Here is a 21,338-nt window from a genome sequence, read left to right as displayed (position 1 = left end):
AGAAGACAGGATACTGGGCTATATGGATCATTGGTTTGACCCACTATGCCCGTTCTTATGTTGTTGTTAGGATGACCAGACAGCAAATGTGAAAAATCAGGACAGGGGGTGGAGATTAATATGAGCCTATATAAGAAAAAGACCCAAAAATCAGGACTGTCCCTATGAAATCAGGACATCTGGTCACCCTAGTTGTTGTAAAGCTAAATTCATTAGTATTTGTGAAGCACTGAGCTACTATAGTGATGAGCACCATAGAAAGTCCATGAGTAAATTAATAATTCAGTCTTCAGAGCAGTGTTTGAACAGTGTGCAGTAAATATGTCCTGGGCCACATTTTGAACAATGAGGGGAAAACAAAATATTGAATAGCAACTTGTTAAGCGAACACTGTCCATCCAATGCACTGAATGAGGCAGCGGAAAATATAATTCATGATTATATAATTAAAGATTGTATTATAATGCATATGGTCAAGGGGGTCATCTTCATAATGCATACACACAAGCAACCTCAATTCTGGCATTTTGTAATGTTTAAGTTCTTGACTTTGCAAACTTAATGTTCCATAAAGTAGTATAGTTTTTTTTGTATATAAGTTCCTAGATTTTTTTTTAACTGAAAAAACAGACATCCCCTCATGTGGTATCATATTGACACCCAGTTGGGTCATCAATAGGACAGGAACATTGAGATCCACCACACAGACCTCTGTCTCTTGAGCTACACAGAGTAACTGATAGCAGTAGTAGGATGTCATCCTCTGTTTGGACGAGCATTAAAGGGAGATGAGACCCACCTTTTGCCAGTGGGTTTCTCAGATATTTGCCGACTGCAGAGGAATGCTGAGTCTCAGGAATCCTGGGTTCCATTCCAGGCTCTGGAAGGGAGTGTGCTTTAGGAGGCACAGTCTTCTGCCCATTCCCTCCTGTCTGGCCCCTTCTGCCCCTTCTCCTCTACCCCACCCCTGATCCATCCTGTCTCTTCCCCATTGCTGGGTTCTCATCCCAGTCCCAGTCTCCTTGCCCAGTCAGTCCCAGTTCTCCCCCAAATCCTGGCTCCCAGAGAGATCTATCTTTTCTCCCCATCACCTCCTTCCTCCCATCCCACCAGATCCCAGTCTCAGTTCCCTTGCCCATCTTCTTCCAGTCTCTATGGGCTCTTCATCTGATATCAATTTCTCCATTATTCACTCCCAGTCCCTCATTTCCCTCCCTAACCCCATTACTGGCACTAGATGTATGCCTCAATCCCCAAATGATGAGGGTGTTTATAGTGAGATGGGAGCATTGCATAGATAAAACTAAACTGTAGAATTGACCCACTGGCCTTGGAGAAACCCCACCCCATAGGGAACTCATTGAGGAATTGTACCTCAGACAACATACCCCATTCCCAAGTGACCCAGTGTGCAGAGGGACTGCACAGGCTACACTATCCTTCAGGCCAGTTTCAGAGGGGGAACATGTGACCCAAAGAGCATCCCAATACCAGAAGGCAAGGGACTCCCTTAGTATCTAGCAGAGTGTCTCAACTGGCCTGACCAATTCAGCATACCCCAATTCACTATTGTCATAATCTGTGTCTAAAAGGTGTTATGTAAAGTATCATGTATGAACTGGTAACACGCTGATCATTAATATTATTGCATGGTGCATGTATGGGTGATATATGAAAAATGATAAACGTGCTGGAAATATGTTCTTAAAATGTGTTTGGAAGGTAGGGCTTAAGTCACTCCTCCCTAGACAAAGGAATGTGGTTCCACCTGTTTGAATGTGTCTTCCATGTAACTTGAGCAAGGAGAGATAATGGAAGTACATTTACAGAAAAGGTAAACAAAGCCCTCAAACAAGCAAATGGGGGAGATAGTCCCTTAAGTCTCATGACGGGGGGAGGACAATGCAAAAATTAACATGGCATCAGCTACCTGATAGACAGAGCAAGCTGAGTCCCCAGAAAGGGCTCCCTAACTTTGAAAACAAAGATAAACTTTGAGGATATAAGCAGAGAAAGAAAACTATTTTGGCATCCTACACTTGAGGAGGCAAAGAAACTTGGCTGAGGACTGACCAGCCAAGCTGGAAGAATGACTATGATGAGAAAACTCTTTTGAACAAAAGACTCTAGTTTAGTTAGGTTTTAGTTTTAGAAGCATCATTTTACTTTTGTTTGTTTGTAGCCATTTCTATCCTTATTCCTTATACTTGGTATCACTTAAATATCTGTTCTTTGTTAATAAACATAATCTTGCTTTATTACACAACCTTTCAGTGCAGTGTTTCAAACTGAAGAGTAAAATGCTCAGTCAAATTAACAGGCTGGCTGCTGCGTACCAGCTCTTCAAAGGAGCATAGACGTCATAGATGTCATAGACGTCATAGAATATCAGAGTTGGAAGGGACCTCAAGAGGTCATCTAGTCCAACCCCCTGCTCAAAGCAGGACCAATTCCCAGCTAAATCATCCCAGCCAGGGCTTTGTCAAGCCGGGCCTTAAAAACCTCCAAGGAAGGAGACTCCACCACCTCCCTAGGTAACGCATTCCAGTGTTTCACCACCCTCCTAGTGAAATAGTTTTTCCTGATATCCAACCTGGACCTCCCCCACCGCAACTTGAGACCATTGCTCCTTGTTCTGTCATCTGCCACCACTGAGAACAGCCGAGCTCCATCCTCTTTGGAACCCTCCTTCAGGTAGTTGAAGGCTAATATCAAATCCCCCCTCATTCTTCTCTTCTGGAGACTAAACAATCCCAGTTCTCTCAGCCTCTCCTCATAAGTCATGTGCTCCAGACCCCTAATCATTTTTGTTGCCCTCCGCTGGACTCTTTCCAATTTTTCCACATCCTTCTTGTAGTGTGGGGCCCAAAACTGGACACAGTATTCCAGATGAGGCCTCACCAATGTCGAATAAAGGGGAACGATCACGTTCCTCGATCTGCTGGCAATGCCCCTACTTATACAGCCCAAAATGCCGTTAGCCTTCTTGGCAACAAGAGCACACTGTTGACTCATATCCAGCTTCTCGTCCACTGTGACCCCTAGGTCCTTTTCAGCAGAACTGCTACCTAGCCATTCGGTCCCTAGTCTGTAGCAGTGCATGGGATTCTTCCGTCCTAAGTGCAGGACTCTGCACTTGTCCTTGTTGAACCTCATCAGGTTTTTTTCTGCCCAATCCTCTAATTTGTCTAGGTCCCTCTGTATCCGATCCCTACCCTCTAGTGTATCTACCACGCCTCCTAGTTTAGTGTCATCTGCAAACTTGCTGAGAGTGCAGTCCACACCATCCTCCAGATCATTAATAAAGATATTAAACAAAACCGGCCCCAGGACCGACCCTTGGGGCACTCCACTTGAAACCGGCTGCCAACTAGACATGGAGCCATTGATCACTACCCGTTGAGCCCGACGATCTAGCCAGCTTTCTATCCACCTTACAGTGCATTCATCCAGCCCATACTTCTTTAATTTGGTGACAAGAATACTGTGGGAGACAGTATCAAAAGCTTTGCTAAAGTCAAGAAATAACACATCCACTGCTTTCCCCTCATCCACAGAGCCAGTTATCTCATCATAGAAGGCAATTAGGTTAGTCAGGCACGACTTCCCCTTCGTGAATCCATGCTGACTGTTCCTGATCACTTTCCTTTCCTCTAAATGTTTCATAATTGATTCCTTGAGGACCTGCTCCATAATTTTTCCAGGGACTGAGGTGAGGCTGACTGGCCTGTAGTTCCCCGGATCCTCCTTCTTCCCTTTTTTAAAGATGGGCACTACATTAGCCTTTTTCCAGTCATCTGGGACCTCCCCCGATCGCCATGAGTTTTCAAAAATAATGGCTAATGGCTCTGCAATCTCACCCGCCAACTCCTTTAGCACCCTCAGATGCAGCGCATCCGGCCCCATGGACTTGTGCACGTCCAGTTTTTCTAAATAGTCCCGAACCACTTCTTTCTCCACAGAGGGCTGGTCACCTTCTCCCCATGCTGTACTGCCCAGTGCAGCAATCTGGGAGCTGACCTTGTGCGTGAAGACAGAGGCAAAAAAATCATTGAGTACATTAGCTTTTTCCACATCCTCGGTCACTAGGTTGCCTCCCTCATTCAGTAAGGGGCCCACACTTTCCTTGATTTTCTTCTTGTTGCTAACATACCTGAAGAAACCCTTCTTGTTACTCTTAACATCTCTTGCTAACTGCAACTCCAAGTGTGATTTGGCCTTCCTGATTTCACTCCTGCACGCCTGAGCAATATTTTTATACTCCTCCCTGGTCATTTGTCCAATCTTCCACTTCTTATAAGCCTCTTTTTTGCGTTTAAGATCAGCAAGGATTTCACTGTTTAGCCAAGCTGGTCGCCTGCCATATTTACTATTCTTTCTACACATCGGGATGGTTTGTTCCTGCAACCTCAATAAGGATTCTTTAAAATACAGCCAGCTCTCCTGGACCCCTTTGCCCTTCATGTTATTCTCCCAGGGGATCCTGCCCATCTGTTCCCTGAGGGAGTCAAAGTCTGCTTTTCTGAAGTCCAGGGTCCATATTCTGCTGCTCTCCTTTCTTCCTTGTGTCAGGATCCTGAACTCGACCATCTCATGGTCACTGCCTCCCAGGTTCCCATCCACTTTTGCTTCCCCTACTAGTTCTTCCCTGTTTGTGAGCAGCAGGTCAAGAAAAGCTTTGCCCCTAGTTGGTTCCTCCAGCACTTGCACCAGGAAATTGTCCCCAACGCTTTCCAAAAATTTCCTGGATTGCCTGTGCACCGCTGTATTGCTCTCCCAGCAGATATCAGGGTGATTAAAGTCTCCCATGAGAACCAGGGCCTGCGATCTAGCAACTTCTGCTAGTTGCCAGAAGAAAGCCTCGTCCACCTCATCCCCCTGGTCTGGTGGTCTATAGCAGACTCCAACCACAACATCACCCTTGTTGCTCCCACTTCTCAACTTTATCCAGAGACTCTCAGGTTTTTCTGCAGTATCATACCGGAGCTCTGAGCAGTCATACTCCTCTCTTACATACAACGCAACTCCCCCACCTTTTCTGCCCTGCCTGTCCTTCCTGAACAGTTTATATCCATCCATGACAGTACTCCAGTCATGTGAGTTATCCCACCAAGTCTCTGTTATTCCAATCACATCATAGTTCCCTGACTGTGCCAGGACTTCCAGTTCTCCCTGCTTGTTTCCCAGGCTTCTTGCATTTGTGTATAGGCACTTAAGATAACTCAATGATCGTCCCTCTTTCTCAGCATGAGACAGGAGTCCTCCCCTCTTGCGCTCTCCTGCTTGTGCTTCCTCCCAGGATCCCATTTCCCCACTTACCTCAGGGCTTTGGTCTCCTTCCCCCGGTGAACCTAGTTTAAAGCCCTCCTCACTAGGTTAGCCAGCCTGCTGGCGAAGATGCTCTTCCCTCTCTTCGTTAGGTGGAGCCCGTCTCTGCCTAGCACTCCTTCTTCTTGGAACACCATCCCATGGTCGAAGAATCCAAAGCCTTCTCTCCGACACCACCTGCGTAGCCATTCGTTGACTTCCACGATTCGACGGTCTCTACCCCGGCCTTTTCCTTGCACAGGGAGGATGGACGAGAACACCACTTGCGCCTCAAACTCCTTTATCCTTCTTCCCAGAGCCACGTAGTCTGCAGTGATCCGCTCAAGGTCATTCTTGGCAGTATCATTGGTGCCCACGTGGAGAAGCAGGAAGGGGTAGCGATCCGAGGGCTTGATGAGTCTCGGCAGTCTCTCCGTCACATCGTGTATCCTAGCTCCTGGCAAGCAGCAGACCTCTCGGTTTTCCCGGTCAGGGCGGCAGATAGAGGACTCAGTCCCCCTGAGGAGGGAGTCCCCGACCACCACCACCCTCCTCCTCCTCTTGGGAGTGGTGGTCGTGGAACCCCCATCCCTAGGACAGTGCATCTTTTGCCTTCCAATCGGTGGAGTCTCCTTCTGCTCCCTTCCCTCAGATGGGCCATCTAGTCCACTCTCCGCATTAGCACCTGTAGAGAGAACATGGAAACGATTGCTCACCTGTATCTCCATTGCTGGTGCATGGACGCTCCTCTTTCTTCTTCTGGAGGTCACATGCTGCCAAACCTCCTCACAATCCTTCTGTCCCTGCTGCGCCTGCTCTGAATCTTCAGAACATTGTGGCCGTAGAAGCATCTCCTGACGTCTGTCCAGGAAATCTTCATTTTCCCTTATGCAACGCAGAGTCGATACTTGTTTCTCCAGCCCTCGAACCTTCTCCTCCAATATGGAGACCAGCTTGCACTTTGTACAGACAAAGTCACTTCTGTCCTGCGGAAGAAAGACAAACATGGCACAACCTGTGCAGGTTACAACAGCTGATCGCTCACCTTCCATATCACCTTCCTCTTAAGAGCTTCCTCAACTGTTGCAGGAACTACTCGGAGAAACCTGCAGATGAAAGCCTCAGTGCGCTCTCCCCACGCGAACTCCCAGGCAAACTCCTGCTGTTAGCCTCTGCTGTTCGCCGCTCAGCTGGTTCGCTGCTGACTGCCCTTATATACCAGTCAGGCCCACTCAAGGCCCACCAACACAGCCCCCCTAATGCAGCACTTAGCGTACCTCCTCTTGGACAGCTCCCAGGCAAACTCCTGCTGTTAGCCTCTGCTGTTCGCCGCTCAGCTGGTTCGCTGCTGACTGCCCTTATATACCAGTCAGGCCCACTCAAGGCCCACCTGGAACAAAGCACTCCCAATTCACACTTTTCAAACAAACAAGCAAGCAATCAAGCACACGGTCAAACTGACCAACTGTCCCAGCAGCAGGCACTCAGATACTCACCAACACAGCCCCCCTAATGCAGCACTTAGCGTACCTCCTCTTGGACAGCTCCCAGGCAAACTCCTGCTGTTAGCCTCTGCTGTTCGCCGCTCCACTTAATAAGGTTTTATGAGTGCTACAGGAAAAGGGGTTGAGGGCAGCAGAGGAGGTAGTTTTGGGAAGACTCAGGACTGGAGAGCTGGTGCCATCAGCCTGCAAGGAGTAACCAGGCTGGTGAAAGCCAGGGTGAGGCCATTGTGCTGTAAGCCAGTTCCTGGCATCAGGGCTCTGAGCCAAAGGTACACAGCACAGGGTTACAGGGCAGGCAGTAACAAAACTGATTACTGGTCTGGTTGAACCCCCAAAGCATCAGAGAACACAGCCACGGTCCTGTCTCCTCCCCATCTCCTTTGAGACGCTATACACTCCCTGGGAAGCTCCAACTGAACAGTGCCTATGTAACCCACGTACCTCCTGGGTGTGGTGTTCTGTCCCCTCTAGTGGCACCAAGACCACTTAGAGATTAATGAGTCTGCTACAGCCTTAGTTAAGGGCCATGTGGCTTTTAGCTCATGCAGTAGAGGCTCATGCACTAAACTCCTGAGGTCCCAGGTTCGATCCTGCCTGCTGGCAACTGGGGTCTGTCAGTGTTACACCTAAACTCCTTGCAAATAAGGCATATCCTTGGGCAGGCCATGCCAGAGTGGGAAGCTACTCTGCACACTCCAGCTCTCTGAGAACCCTTCTAAGGGCCCATTAAACTCTTGTTTATAGTAATTCATGATATCTGTGAGGGTCTTCGAATTGTTAACCTAGAGCAACAAAACAGAGGTCTTTAGATCCGTTTGCTGTGGGGATGGGATTGTGTAGTTTCCTTTCTCATTCTCTCACTCAACAATATGATCAATGCTTCACACAAAGGATAAGGTAATGGGGTAGGGCAAGGGTGAATGGTAATGGTGAGTTTTCTCTGGGGAAAACTGAATGTAAGATCCTGGCATCTCTGTACCAGCATCACCTCATATTAGGAGTACCAGGGTATCTGGTCGTCATTGCAAAAACAAACAAACAAACAAACAAACAAAACAGGCAGCCGCACTACTGTCACAAAGTGCATAATCACAGACATAAATTACATATAAGCAATACTACATCGCCAGAGATGCAAGGGATTGTGTGGTAAAAAGTTACACAGTTCTCCCATGTTTAAGAAAAAATAATTCAAACTGGAACAGGTGCAGAGAAGGGCTACTAGGCTGATCAGAGGAATGGAAAACCTACCTTAGGAGAGGAGACTCAAAGAGCTTGGCTTGTTTATTCTAACCCAATGGAGGCTGAGGGGAAATATGATTGCTTTCTATAAATTAATCGGAAGGATAAATACCAGGAAGGGTGAGGAGTTATTTAAGCTAAGCACCAATGTGGACACAAGAACAAATGGATATAATCTGGCCATCACTATGTTTAGGCTTGAAATTAGATGAAGGTTTCTAACCATCAGAGGAGTGAAGTTCTGGAACTGCCTCCCAAAGGGAGCAGTGGGAGAAAAAAACGTAACTGGCTTCAAGACTGAGCTTGAGAAGTTTATGGAGAGGATGGTATCATGAGACTGCCTACGATGGCATGTAGCTGATCTGCGACTGCTAGTAGCAAATATTTCCAGTGGCTGGTGATGGGACAGTAGAGGGGGAGGGCTCCGAGTTACTACAGAGAATTATTTCCCAGGTGTCTGGGCTGCTGGGTCTTGCCCACATGCTTGCCCCATATTTGGGATTGGGAAGGAATTTTCCCCCAGGTCAGATTGGCAGAGATCATGGGGTTTGTTTGTTTTTTGCCTTCCCCTGCAGTATGGTGCACGGGTCACTTGCAGGTTTAAACTAGTGTAAATGGTGAATTCTCTGTGACTTGAAATCTTTAAATCATGATTCGAAGACTTCAGTAACTCAGCCAGAGGTTACAGGTTTCTTACAGGAGTGGGGTGGGGGAGGTTCCGTGGCCTGCAATGTGCAGGTCAGACGAGATGATCATGATGATCCCTTATGGCCTTAACATCTTGGGATCTACAGGTTCTTTGCACATCAGTTTAGTTGGCTACTGGGCTCTGGTGTTTCATTTTTATTAAAAGAAAATCTTGTGATCAGTGCACTGTACAGAGCAATAGCAAGGTGCTGTGGACTGGTACAGTACAGCCAAGAATAGAATCCATTATCCAAAGGCTTGAGGGAGCTATTATTTCTGGCTAACAAAGAACAAAACAGTGTTGTCAGAGCTCTGTAAAGTAGCTTAGGTTCATAGCTTAACCAACACAAATAAAAAAAAACAATTTATAGTTTTCTTGAGAATAGCTCTCCTTAAATTCCTTACAATGGAAGGTTTATACAGTAAAGAACAAATCATCGTTCTTCTTCTTATTATTTTTACCAAAGATTATGATAAAAAACCCAGTGTAGGACACTGGGCAATATTGTGACCTTAAGTCACTGTCCCAGTGGGAGCTCTAGCAAGGATTATGCCTGAAGCTGGCACAGTGATGCCTGGAGTTTCAGGGAGCACAGCTGCTGTGACATCCTTTTCAAGGGAATAGTGTACTCTCCGCTCATTAGTCCTTCACTGGGCCTAACGTCAGTTTTTAAGCTCACTACTTATATTTTTCTTTTCAAATTATCATGAGCAATTGAACTAATCACTTTGGGCTAAAATGAGCCTCAGACTCAGCCCAGAGGAAGGGTGTCATGGACTGCTTCAGGAGCCCAGGTCATAGAACTGGTTAAAATACTGCATTCAAGCCTTTGGCTCTTTTTATGAAACGTGGTTCCTTTTTGAAAATGCAAACTTTAGCAAAGAGCTTCAATTTCTTCCATAATTTTCTGATTAATTTTCAAAAGCTGTAGTTTCGATAGCTCAGTTTGGGGGATCTTGTCGTTTCCCCTTTCCCTATTAAAAAGGGAATAGAATGGATGATACACAGAGGGTTTTATTTTTGCTTCACTTTTTCATTTTCTCTTTTTGCTACTCTTATTTTCTAAATCTTCTTCATCTTCTGAGAAGTTGGATTGGCTAAAAGAAAAAAACAAAAGCGTCAGGGGGCAGAAAGGTTGTCAACATTCATTTTGGTGCAATCAGTGGCAGAAAGGAAAAAGGAAGAGAGGGGAAAGAACATAAAAATGGCTGTACTGGGTCAGACCAATGGTCCATCTAGCCATGAATCCTGTCTTCTGACAGCTTCTTCTTCAAGAGAATGAACAGAACAGGAGTACAGAAAAAAAACCAAACTCCAAACAGGTGAACTTGAAATGAAAAGCAAAACAAAGCTATTTTGATAATAGGTAGGTAACTGATTGTATTTTCAAATTGCTCCCTCGCTTACATTCTGTTAGCCTAGTTTCAGCCTGCAGCAGAAGCTTCAAATGAGTTAACTCATTTATAATGGAAACACTAGTGAAAGAAGGATGGTCTTTTGGTTAGGGAATTGGCTTGCGGATCTGGATTCAGTTCCTGGCTGTGCCGCAGAGTCCTGTAATCTCTCTGTGCTTCATTCTCCTGCTGTAAAATGGGAACGATACTTCCTTTGTTGATCTAGTCTATATAGATGGCAAGCTGCTGTGGGCAGGGACTAACTCTGACTAGGCATTTGCACATTGCCTAGCAAAATGGGCTCCAAATCTTGTTGCCAATAATCTCCAATTTTGGTACTGTAATGCCAGTAATAATGGATTATGAGCAGACACAAAATAGTGAATCTCTAGCATGTGTTTATAACCGAACGGAAATGATGGGAATTAATGTTCCATGAAGTGGGACATTTTACACAACTTGCACCTAAGTCAGTCGGAAGCATTTGGTTCAACAAAACTGTATTTAGGCAGATACTAATATGGCTTCCATTCAGCACAGAATGCATATTTGGCACAAATTCCATAAGCATCTACAGTGTGACATTTTGCTTCCAGTTGTGGATTGTCTGCCTCATAGATCGTACAGCCAGAGCTATGAAATTTGTGAGAATGAGGGGACAGCAATCAGACAGCTAGTCTCTCACATAGGGGCCCCACATTTGAGGAAAGGCTAGTCCCACAGTCTCGTGCTAATGTGCAGATTGCACACTGCAATAGGATTAGCCCAGTTGCTCATTTTTATAATTCAATGAGTTGAACATCGTGGTCTTTTCTTTCTTGATAATCATTGTCTGAGTTTCTGAGGAAATCTAGTAAAGTGAGAATGAAGCCTCAGCCTAACAGTTGTTTATTTCTGCATAGCTGGTGCTTTATCTGTGTTTTGTATTGAAAGTGCTAAATTAATCATGATCAAGGCAGAATCTTGGACCCTCAGGCATTTCTGATAATATGCATATCTTTCCCTTGACTGCTCCCTAGTTATTGCTACGCCATTCTTTGTTAGTAGCTCTTTGTTCTGCACTGCATTCAGAGCTCGGTCCTGCTCCCATTGAGTCAAGAGGGCTTTGACTGCAAGGGAAGCAGGATCAGGCCCATAGTAACCCTATTTGATTAGGTGTTCATAGCAAGTTTGAATATGGTGTGTGTGAGAGGGTTCCCCTTTTCAAAAAGAGGCTCCAAGTTCCCAAAAGCCTTGTACAACCTTTGAAAAGGCAGGAGCTCACTTCTGCATGCAGATCAAGTCCAGCACATTGACTGCAATGGGCAGAACCCACAGTGTCATTAAACAACACAATTAACCCCAAAATAATGAAATCAATCCAAGATGCTCCAAGCTCTAGCTCCACGAGAAGAAAACAGTCTACGCTGCCCTTCTACTCCTGGTCCCTTAGTCCCAAATCAGAGCATGACCGTCCCGCTGGGTTCTGTCCAGTTCTTGTGTGCAGTGCAAACCCTTACTGGCCATAGACCCAGCTTGTTTCCCAGGCCAGCTTTGAGCTCACTGTGTCCCTGCAGCTGCAGCATGTACCTACTCCTGCAGCCTGGGTGGTCTCTGAGTGGCATTCCCATTCTGCCAGTAGGAGGAGAGCTGGTAGTGAGGGTGGTTTTCTCGCTAGTTCTGTGGCCAACCAAGGCTCTGGGGAATGAAGAGGCCAGTTCCTCCTTTCTGGCCTGCCCCTGCAACTAACCAGGGCAGGGCTGGTGTCACAGCACTGGTCTTTATGTAGGGGGAGGTGTATTAAACTTCTCTTCTTCCTGAATCTTAGCTTAACTTTTTGCTGAAGCACAAGCCAACGTTCGGTGTGTTCAAAACATGTTACACGGAGTTAAACCTCAGGGCTATTGTCTGGAAAGCCCTGAAAAAAGAAGTTAATAGCTCCCAGTCAATTTCAAGGAGAATACCACACACATTCTTAAAAACAAACATTTAAGGCACACAAAACACACTGTAGATAGTATAAAACATAGTATTCCACATACTATCTACAAAGAGTAACTTTTAAACAAAAGCTATCAGACAGAACATTTACTGGTGTTCCCTATCCCTTTTGTTTCTGTTACAAACGTTCAGAAACAGAGTTTCACTATAATATTTTCTATTCTTTAGCAGATGCATCAAAACACATTCCCCTGCGATCTTCTCTCAGAGATGATTTCAGTCTTTACAGTGTGGTCAGAATATGTAGTGTTGTCACCTGAACTCTTCAGAGCTTGAGAAATTCATAGATTCCAAGGCCAGAATGGACCATGGTGATCATCTAGTCTGATCTCCCGTATAACACAGGTCATATAGAATTGCCCCAAAATAATTCCTAGAGCATATTTTTTAGAAAAATATCCAATGGCATCAAATGGCAGCGTCTCAGTCCTTTTCAAACACTACAGAACCCTGTCAAACAAGCAATCTGGGGAACTCCATAACTAGTAGCATTCTAGCCTGTGGGTTAATAGCTAACTGGTCCTCTCAGTTGCTGTTGAAACAGAATTCTGTAGCCTGTACAGGGTTTGGGATCAGCATATAAAAGATCCATTCCTTGGACCGCCACAAGGATCTCACTCTATAGGGCATCATCTCCTCCCCATAAGCCCAGCAAAGTCAGGCAAGCCTGAATTCACAAACCTTCACTTCACTGCATGCTGTTCCCTCCCCTCTCTTTAACTTAGACAGAGTCCCAGTTTAAAGCAGGTAGCTGACAGCTAAATGTAAGTTCCACAGGCTCTGTAGCTTCCAGGGGATGACAAATGCTTCCCGACCCAGGTCCATAAAACACACCATAATGGACTGAATATTATCCTAATGAAGGGCTTCCCTGGTAAATATAGTTAAAATAGCACTCACTTGTATTCAAAGTGGTACAAGGATTGGGACCCAGCCCTCACAGCTGACACATCTCTTGGTCCTGTGTGGATCAGCTGCTGAGTCCACAAGTTTTTTTTAAAAAATTTTAATCCTCTATTTGTAACCTATCCCCCCCGCCCTTTTTCTCTCTGATTGGATTAACTCTCAGAGGGTGTGTGATGCTATTGATATAATCTGGGACCACATAGAACATGGTTGCAACCAAAGTCCTGTAGTGGCACCAAATCTTGTATAAAGGGGGGGGGGGGTCAAATGAGGTGTCTAAGACAAGGTTATGGTTTGCTGATTATGATTATGCTGTCTATATGTGTGTATCAATTTTGTAGTTGAAGTTATGAATATTGGCTCTATACTGTCTGTATTTCAAATTTATGCTCTGATTCTTGGAAACTTCCCAGACAAGTTGGTGTTAGCTCTGCCTAGCCTGTTTGATGGCCCATTAAGGACCATCAGCTATACAATTGACCCATTGAGAGAAGGCAAATACGCCTTGCAACTCAGCAAAGTATGCAGGGACTGGCCCATGTGACTCCAGACTCCATTTTGCTGTAATTTTCCAAAGTAAGGACAAAGAGATGTTCTTACACCTGGAAAAGACTATAAAAGGCTGATGCTTCATCTACATCTGGTCTTCAATCCTGCCTCATACCTCTGGAGGAACTTTGCTACAAACTGAAGCTCTGAACAAAGGACTGATGACCCATCCCAGTTGGGAATGTATTCCAGAGACTTGATTTTGAACCTGCAGTTTATCTATCACTGCTACAAGCCTGAATCAATTACTGTATGTAATTGATTCCATTTAACCAATTCTAGCTCTCATCTATATCTTTTTCCTTTTATGAATAAACCTTTAGATTTTAGATTCTAAAGGATTGGCAGCAGCGTGATTTGTGGGTAAGATCTGATTTGTATATTGACCTGGATCTGGGGCTTGGTCCTTTGGGATCAGGAGAACCCTTTTTCTTTTATTGGGGTATTGGGTTTCATAACCATTTGTCCCCATAACGAGTGGCACTGGTGGTGATACTGGGAAACTGGAGTGTCTAAGGGAATTGCTTGTGTGACTTGTGGTTAGCCAGTGGGGTAAGACCAAAGTCCTCTTAGTCTGGCTGGTTGGGTTTGCCTTAGAGGTGGAAAAACCCCAGCCTTGGGCTGTAACTGCCCTGTTTAAGCAATTTGTCCTGAATTGGCACTCTCAGTTGGGTCCCGCCAGAACCGCATCATTACAGGGTGACGAGGGTGTGACTTGCTAGGTGGGTTGCCCTCTATGAAAACTCCCTATAAAGGCTCAGAACAACTATTGAGCCCATTGGATAACTATCACATCCTGTTCTGGAAGTTTCTGGGTCTTTCTAACTGAATTACAGTGCTCTGCTCCACAGCATGTGTGCAAAGACACACTATCCAACTAAGATCCATGTCTCCTCCCTACTTTTTCTCTTCCCCCTCCCCGGAGAAATAAAGTAAAATAATGCAGTATAAAGCAATGTGGGTTACACTTACATGTAGCCTGGAAGAGCTCCACACACTGAAACAGTTCAACATGCAAAAAGATTATTATCTCCTGCCAACTCTAAATAGGTTCCGTTTCTTTTTCCTCCATAACTTAGACTCTATAATAAAGTAGTCTCATCTTCTGGTATCTATCCATTTGTGTCTGCTGTATTTTCAGTTATAAATGGCCTTGTTTAAAAACATGCTGAGATGAAATTTGCAATGCATGTCAGTCCATTAAGATTCTCATCCTCCTGGTCTACAGAAATTTGGATCAGGTGGTTTTTCTTGTTGAGTAGATACAAAACCCTTCCCCAACTCTTACATTAGGAGATTCCAATCACAGTTACATAGGTGTATGTCACAGTAATTATTAAAGTCAAAGGATCAACTCCAGGTTCTCTGGTGTAACTGATACTTCAAATCTCCCTGGTCACTCAATAACAGACCTAAAAGTGGCAATTCTTCAACAAAAAAACTTCAAAAACAGACTCCAACATGAAACTGCAGAACTGGAATTAATTTGCAAACTGGACACCATCAAATTAGGTCTGAATAAAGACTGAAAGTGGTTGGGTCATTACAAAACCTAATTTCCCCCATATTAATTTCCCTCTACTGTTATTCACACCTTCTTGTCAATGGTTTGAAATGGGCCACTCTCATTACCACTACAAAAGTGATTTTTCTTCCCTTGGTATCCTATTGTTAACTGAATTGTCTTGTTAGACTGACCTCCCACTTGGTAAGACAACTCCCATCTTTTCATGTGCTGTGTATTTATACCTGCTACTGTATTTTCCACTCCATGCATCTGATGAAGTGGGTTCTAGCCAACGAAAGCTTATGCCCAAATAAATTTGTTAGTCTCTAAGGTGCCACAAAGACTCCTCGTTGTTTTTGCTGATACAGACTAACACGGCTACCACTCTGAAACCTTACTCCAGAATCTGATGATATAGTAGCTGTATTTCTTCTAAGAAGAGAGCAGACTTTTAAATGACAAATTTCACTTGTACATTTGGCTCAATTCTCCCAGCACTAATTCTGCACTGCTTTGTACCGTGAGTAGTCATTAACACCTGCTCAATGTGGGTGTAAATGATGCCATTCTGTTCTCACAGCATTTTACACCCACATTGCAGAGGTGGCAATGACTACACATGGTGTAAAGCAGTGCAGAATTATGTCTGTGATCTATAAAATAATCTCATGTATATTATTTCTCCATCTTTTAAATCTTGTCTCTCAGCACCTCGCTCCGCTCCCCCTCACTGTAATACCACTCCAGATAACATTCCCCACTTCCAAGGGTGTGTGGAATCTGTGGAAGGAGTAAAATCTGCTAGGAAGACAGCATGGAAATTGTACTTCAGTCTAACATCTGGGGAAGAGATTAGCAGTGGTGCTGGCTCAACTCTGCAAATCTCTGGGCATGTATGCGGCATGCTTGACCCTCTATATCAGGGGTTCTCAAACTGGGGGTTGGGACCCCTTGGGGGTCGCAAGGTTATTACATGGGGGGTCGCGAACTGTCAACCTCCACCCCAACCCCTCTTTGCCTCCAGCATTTATAACGGTGTTAAATATATAAAAAAGTGTTTTTTAATTTATAAGGGGAGGGGGTCACACTCAGAGGCTTGCTATGTGAAAGGGGTCACTAGTAAAAAAGTTTGAGAACCACTGCTCTATATTCTGTCCTGGACCCACCATCTCTGCCCATCTCTATGGCTTGTTAGCCAATATTGCCACTGGCTACCCATACAACACTCAGTCCTATCTCCTGGCACTGAAGAAGGTGTAACCTGCAGAGTAGGACATAGTTCTGCAATGTAAGTTGAGAGCAATCACTAAGGGTACATGCAACAAAGGGAGTCTGCTCACCAGCTCTTTCCTATTAAGGCCCAGTCTCCCCCTGAACAGCCTCACTTATTTTCATATGTGCCGGAAGCAGGAGCGGTGCCAGCTTTTCTGCTGCCCTAGGCGGCGGAAGGTCCCGCCCCGAAATGCCGCCCCCCACAGAGGTGGCGGAAGGTCCCGCCGCTGACATACCGCTGCGGTCGCCGCCCCTCAAATTGTAGTGCCCTAGGCGACCGCCTAGGTCACCTAATGGGTTGCGCCGGCCCTGGCAGGAAGGTTTCCAGTAGCTCGAATGGCAGAGGAGAGAATTCAGTATAATCAATGCTACCTTCCTTTTGGGTTTCCTGGCCCTCACTATGGAACAACTTGCTCTTTGACAGGACTTTACTCTTCATTGCTCACACAAGCCAGCATAGTTTTAAAACAAGCCAACAAACACATGAAGAGAAATGTTTACCCCTGTACTGCGTTTACTCCTGCTAAATAACTGCTAGGTGGAGTACAAATAAAACAGCTTCTTTCAACCTATCAAATCTAAATCTCGACATTTATGCCACCTTCCTCTCTGTGATAGTGAGTGCCGTGGTCCTTGTGTCACCAGAGAGAGAGAACAGTTTTAGCAAATACTAGCAAAAATGTTTTAAAAAGTCTCTATTCACCTTTAAATCATTTCTCTTGTTTGGGCTGACTAATATGTATGTAAGCTGTAGAAAGCTACATTTCATAAGCGGTTTTGGCCCGATAGATTTTTTTGGGTTGATTTTGGTAAAGAGGGTTTTTTTGCTCCAATTTTCTTGCCTGTTTTTTAAAGCTGCGAGGTTTTGTTTAGATTGTTTAAGGGCTCATCATTATCATAAGGCAATAAATGTCTTTGCAGACCAAGGGCCTCAGCTTTTATGAGTTATGACAGATGTTTATGCAAAGTAAATACTGAGAACTATATATAAAAAAGAGGAATTGCAAACAAGAAGTTATTTGTGCCAGAGAATGTGTCATTTTAATTTTAATCTATGCACTAAAGGAGATAGACACACTAGAGCAGAGTGTATTCTCAGCCAGCCAGGATGATCAACATTTTTGTGGTTAGTTTCTGATTAGCTGCAGAGGTTTTCCCTATATTACTACATGCTTTGAAGAATGTTTTGTTATCCATTGAATGCAGAGAAGCCTGCAGCCTTTCCAGGAGTCACATTGGCTGACAGACTTCTTAACAACTTGGTGATAAATCATTTTTCACTTGAACATTTGACTAAAGTTACTTTCGGTGCAGGAAATAACTGGCCAAACGTTGCTTTTAGTTTCACTAGTGTTTATCTATACTTAGAGAGAGTTATAGTAGAACTTCAGAGTTATGAACAGCAGAGTTACGAACTGGTCAACCACACTCCTCATTAGGAACCAGAATCATCAGGCAGCAGCAGAGACAAAGAAAAGCAAATTTAGCACAGTACTGTGTTAAATGTAAACTACTGAAGGGAAAGGTTTAAAAAAAAAAGATTTGACAAGGTAAAGAAACTGTTTCTGTGCTTGTTTAATTGAAATTAAGATGGTTAAAAGCAGCATTTTTCTTCTGCATAGTAAAGTTTCAAAGCTGTATTAAGTCAATGTTCAGTTGTAAACTTTTGAAAGAACAACCATAAGGTTTTGTTCAGAGTTACGAACATTTTGGAGTTACAAACAATCTCCATTCCTAAGGTGTTCATAACTCTGAGGTTCTTCTGTACTGTGGCTTCAGACCAGTGCAATTGGGAGAAGAATTTGCCCATTGATTCTCCTCCTTTAAAATGATGAGTTATTTTCTAACTGTATACATGGAAGATTAATAGTATTTCTACAGCATCTGAGCCAGCAGGAAATCCATTCTACTCAGGAAAGTGCCTATAAAACATGGTACCTTCTTACATAATCAGAGTCATTACATTATAAAGTCTTTATGGTAGGGACTGTGTCTCAATATATGTTTGACTAGTACCTAGCACGAGGGCTTGACTTTGTGGTCCCCAAGTGCTTATATAATAATAAATATTGAGAACCAACATTTGTTGATCTTAGTGACAAAAAACAGGCTTGTCAGTTTTGTTTACTTCTGCTAGCCCTGGAGACCCAACACAGTTAGGATAGGGAGATGGATTCCATCCTTTCTCTGCACTAACCCAATTGGTAACTCATTCCCAATCATTTGCATAACTGCATTAAAAGCTCTCTCTGTGTGTGTGTGCGTGTGTGTGTGCGTGCATGTGTGTGTGCGCGCACAGGTATCACTGATACTACAGATATTTGTATTATTCCTTCACTTACTGATAACACACTATATAAGATGTAGATATTAGTCAATGTTATTTTCCTTCCTATTTGAGGTTTAGAGGGGTACAGGGAAATAAGAAATAGGAGGAGAGGACCCTGCACCTCAGAGACTTCCTATTAAAATCAATGGGAGGGTGTGTGTGTGTGTGTGTGTGTGTGTGTGTGTGTGTGTGTGCGCGCACCAGCACAGAATAAGGATCAACTCCTAACTGAAGTTGTGTGATGTTGGATGAAATGTTCTTCCCAGTTTGTAAGAGTTCAGTCAGTGGACTACAGCAGCAGTTTAAATTTCTTTTGTAAATGTACTTGGCCAAATGTTATTGCTCATGAAACGTTCAGCACCAGGGCGGCTGCTCTGATAAGATATGCACTGGCAGCAGAACTTTAAAGGTTATAAGGCTAATTCACACACTGTTCCCAGTCAATCTTTGGGATCACTGCTGAGACTGACAATAAGGTGGGCAATTACTATCGTGTTTATTATGTGGCCATGATTTCAAATGGGCCACTAAAGCAGCATGCACTGTTAGAAGCTTTCTGTCAGTGCTAGTAATGGGCCAAAAGCAGAGCCATGCTGTGTGTGTGTGTGTGTGTGTGTGTGCGTGTGTGTGTGGAGCCCTGCAACCTGCTCATCGGAAGGGCTGGTGTATGTTTTTGAGTAGTTGGGATTTAGGAGCCTACCCTGCTTAGGCACTTTTGAAACTCCCACTAGGCCCCTATCTAGATCTTTAGACACATACATATCTTTGTAAATATGGCCCCGAGGCTCTATTTTAATTAGGACTTGGGGCAGCTTATTGCCACTGCTTCTGGTTACTATTCCCGCTATTTCCTGTAAACCCACTGACCAGAGCTCACAGGAGCAAAGGGACCAGTTGATAGCTGCATTTCCTCTGCTGCTGTATTTATTTTCTTTTACTCTTTGGAATTGAACTTGGTCTGGCATAATTCAAGGTAGAAAGCTTTGCTAACAGGGCTGCTGGAGTCTTGGATCAGTGTTATCTTGCTTAGTCCACCTGGTGACACTGCTGACCCTGTGGGGGTTTGAAGTGCCTCTGTTCCTCCAATTTTTTCTCTCATGGTGATCTTCTTCACCTAGTTTCCTTTACCTTTATTTCCTGGCAGGAGACAGAGGGATAAGGAGAGAAATGCAAATGCTAATCTACAAAATCTCCAGCTATACCCAAGGGAATTGATAATGTGAAGAAATTGTCTCATCCCAGCCCCCTTTGTATCCTCCATTATCTCCAATTGGAAGGAAAGTTATATAGTCAGCAGAAAAATAATATGCTTCTAGATCAATAAGTGAAGGTTGTTCTAAGATTTCTGCAATTCAGTCCTTACAGACAGAATCTGACACCTTGGAATCAAGAGGGGATTAATTTCCACCAACAATCTGGAGCAACATACAAAGCTAGTTAAACAATTTTAGTCGAAATAAGATAAGATTCTCAAACTGCAAATCTCAAAATGACATTTTTTGCTTGAATACTAATCTAAGACAATATATTAGTACATAGGAGAGCCAGAAAAAAAAATAAGTCTAGCATTATTTGCAACCTTGAAATCTTTACATTCTTAATGATGAAGAGTTACGTAAAATCACTTCTGCTGTATCATTTATTTTACAGTAGCCTATTGGGACTGAGATTGGGGCCTATTGCCTCAGGCAGTGGCACAAGGCCCCAGAGGGCCCTGGGGCAAGAGTAAGTTAGAGGCCCCCCTTCCAGATTCCAAAATCAGAAATGTTACTTACCCCCAACACGATAGGCCCCCACAATTCATCCCACTGTTGCCCACATCCCCATTTGCCTGGGTCACCCCAAGCCCTCACCCTGCCCCCCAACACTCCCCACTCACCCCATAGCCCATCAACAACTCACCTCTCACCCCCTGACCCTTGCTCCCCACTCACCAGCATGCCCCTGCCACAGTACTTCGCTCCCACCCCAGGCTAGGGCAGCTCGTCCTGATCCCAGACATCCAGTGGCTCTGCTTGTTCCCATCACCAGCTCTGCACTGACACAGCACAGGCCAAATTTGGATGCATGGGGTCACAGCACCATTCAGGTTCGGTCCAGCTGTCCTTCTTTGTCATGATGGAAAGGCAACTGGGCCAAACCTGAGTGGCGGCACTATGACACTTCCCTCCCCACCCCCGCGCCTGGTCACAACGCCAATCAAATTTGGCCTGGCTGCCCCTCCATCTGACAAAGGGCTGGCCAGGCCAAATTTAAGTAAGTGTCTTTGTAACCCCTTGTGCCACGTGAAATGCCAGAGCACTGCTCATGTGGTTGTGCCTCCATAACCTGATGGGCAGTGGCATGATTGCACTACTGTAGCTATGCCATTGGCACTAGGCACTGCTAGACACAGTCCCTGCCCTGCCCAATTTAAATAGGCAAGACAAACAAAATAGAGGATGGAAAAGAAAATTAGAAAGGTGAAATAACTTGGTCACATAGTAAATTGGCAGCCAAGTCAGACATAGAACTCAGATGTTCTGAGTTCCAGTCCAGTTCTCTGTCCACTGAACTATGCTACCTATTGAATTTGATATTTCAGAATTATCTATTCAAATTTCCTTAGCACTTATTAATTTTAAGATACTAGAATAGTTATTGTGACAGCTCTGTAACC

Source organism: Chrysemys picta, chromosome 2, assembly GCF_011386835.1.
Source record: "Chrysemys picta bellii isolate R12L10 chromosome 2, ASM1138683v2, whole genome shotgun sequence".
In the NCBI taxonomy this organism is placed as follows: domain Eukaryota; kingdom Metazoa; phylum Chordata; order Testudines; family Emydidae; genus Chrysemys; species Chrysemys picta.
Note: the sequence above shows the minus strand (reverse complement) of the source record.